The following is a 2,674-nucleotide window of genomic DNA, read 5'->3' as shown; positions in this document are numbered from 1 at the left end:
CTTTTTTTTTTTTTGCTTTCTAAGTTTCCTACATGATGCCTATGATGAAGTTGAGTTGTGGTGCTGAGTTGTGGCTGGATTTGTGAATCAAAATAAGTCTTAAGCTCTCTTTAATTGTGTTATTCAAGATAATTGAGCATAAGCAAACACAAATTGTAACTATCCAAGCCTTAAGCAACATAAACACTACTCTTGATTTCTAGGCTGAAATTGCTGGTGCTGGCAGCTTGAACATACGAACTTGTATAAATTACGGGGAATTGGTCACTACGTTTTTTGAGCTGAAACTTTTACTGAATTTTCTAGACATCTGCACCAAAATTATAAAAAATGAACCAAGCGATTTGGATTAAAGGAAAAAATAAGAAAAATCTCACAAGTTGGCAGAAAAATCAGTGTCCAGGAAAAAAAAAGAAAAGTGAAAGGAAAGTGTGCTTGTTGTTTTGGCTCAAAATTTGTTCTATAATTGGTGCCTATTTTATACCAATCCTAGTTCTGAAATTTCAATTGAAAATTATTGTGAAAACAAGTGCGAAAACTAGAGGTTTCTTGAGTCTTTTTTTTTAGAGTTTTTCTACTCTACTCTAGAGCCATTCTAGGTTTCTCTTTGAGTCCTAGCTTGCTTTTTTTGTGCTTTTCATTGCTTTAATTGTTGAATAATCCTTGGAAATTTGTCTTGTTAAAACTCTATTGGTTTAGCTTTCATTTCATTTTTTTTGGTCTTTGGTTATTGCTTGTCTCTTTGTTTCCTTGCTTGTGAGTTGCCATATAGGGAATTGGAATGGAGGATTGGTGCCATATCTTGAAGAATTTGAGTCAAGAAGCAAGGGGTCAACCACCTTAAGAGCTATTGGACTAAGAAGCACTCCAAATTGAGTGAAATAATAAAAAGAGAATAGCCACCACAATTTAGGACTTTTTTTTTGTAATTTTGTAATTGGCAATTTGTTTTGCTTTCAAATTTTGTAACAAAAAGGCCTTTCATTGGAAGTAAGTTGGGAGCCTCCAATAGGTCACCCTACTTCCATTTGTGTGTAATAATTTTAGGCAATTTTCCCTTAGGATAGTGAGTGTTTTGTTGGGAACCTTAAATGAGGTCATCCAAACACTCTTAGGATCCGCCTAGTTTGCATTTCTTGCACTTTAATTCTTGCTTACTTTCATAGCTTATTTCCTTTACCCTCCATTGTCAAACCGGCTAGATAGCTTGCCTTTTACCAATTAGTTTTTACCTTATCTTTCACACCTCTTTTAGTGTTTATTTTGGCTAGTTTTAACCATAGTTTATTTTAGCTTTTGTTTTCAAACCCCAACAAGAAAGAACCATAACTTAGGAACCAACATGAGTCTTCATTCTTCATCTAGTGTTAATGGTGAGGATTCTACTCCTAAGGACCCCTTGTATAAGATATTAGATGAGTTGAGATCCCTTAAGTTGTGGAAAGAAAAACAAGAGAGAAAAGAAAAAGGTAAAAAAAGAGTGGAAGAAATAAGTCAAGATGAAAGAGAGAAAATAAGAGAGGAAGAAAGAAGAAAAATAATGAAAGAAATGAAAAGAGAAAAACATGTCTCCTATAGTAGTCATAACTCTTGCAAGAGCCTAAGTGAAGAACTTCGTGACTATTATGAAGGAAGGCATAGGTCACATCTTAGACCTCACTCCCATAGGAGAGAAAATGAACGAAAGCCTCAAGAGGTTAACATTAAACTCCCATACTTCCATGGGAAGGACAATGTAGAGGCTAATTTAGATTGGGAAATAAGGGTAGAGCAACAACTTAAAAGGAAGTCTACTTCAAAATCTTATGGCTCTCACTCTTATCCAAAGAAAGACCAAGGTCAAGGAATCTTAGGGGTGAGACCTTCTAAGCCCAAAGATGATAAGGGGAAGACAATAGAAAAGCAACCCCTTAAGGCTAGTATGCAAGAGAAGACTAGCTCCATGAAGTGCTTTAAATGTCTTGGAAGAAGACACATTACTTCTCAATGCCCCACCAAGAAATCCATGAATATGAGGGGCCAAGACATTTATAGTAGCCAAGATGAGGCTACTACTTCACCTTCCTCTAGTAAAAGTGAAGAAGCAAAAGGGGAAGAATCTAGTGAAGAGATCTACCCCCAAGAAGAAGAACAACCTTTAATGGTTAAGGAGGAGTGTAAGGGGGTAAGTGTCTCCTCCAAGAGGTTAGCTAAGAAGGAAAGACATTTTGAAATAAAGACAAATATTAAAGAAATTTCCCTTCTTAGACAACCTCCACATTTTCTCCTTTGTAAAAAGACACTTGTTAGCATTGCCACATCTCTTGGGCTCGAGTTTATTCCTCAAGTAAAGGAGTTGTTGGATGAGGGTTTGGTTCGCAAGAGCTTAAATCCTTGTGCTTTGTTGGTGCCCAAAATAGGTATTATTAGGCACAAAATCCATAAAATAGGTGGTATGATGAATGTTTTGAGTGGTGCAACCCTCTTTTGTGAAATCACTCGTGCACCCAACTACTTCATGATTTGTGTACATAGGGACTCATTAGGTAGGTTTGTTCTTATTTTTAGTTTCAATACAAACTTGGGTACTCATATGGGACACCTTAGGTTTGTCATACTTTTTGGTAGGAATAATCAACATGAAAATACAGAAAAAGGTATGTTTTATTGCATTGCTTTTCTTAATTTTTTAAAT

This window comes from Glycine soja, chromosome 18 (genome assembly GCF_004193775.1).
Source record: "Glycine soja cultivar W05 chromosome 18, ASM419377v2, whole genome shotgun sequence".
Taxonomy (NCBI): Eukaryota; Viridiplantae; Streptophyta; class Magnoliopsida; order Fabales; family Fabaceae; genus Glycine; species Glycine soja.
The sequence above is the reverse complement of the archived record's forward strand: the minus strand, read 5'-3'. Positions refer to the sequence as shown.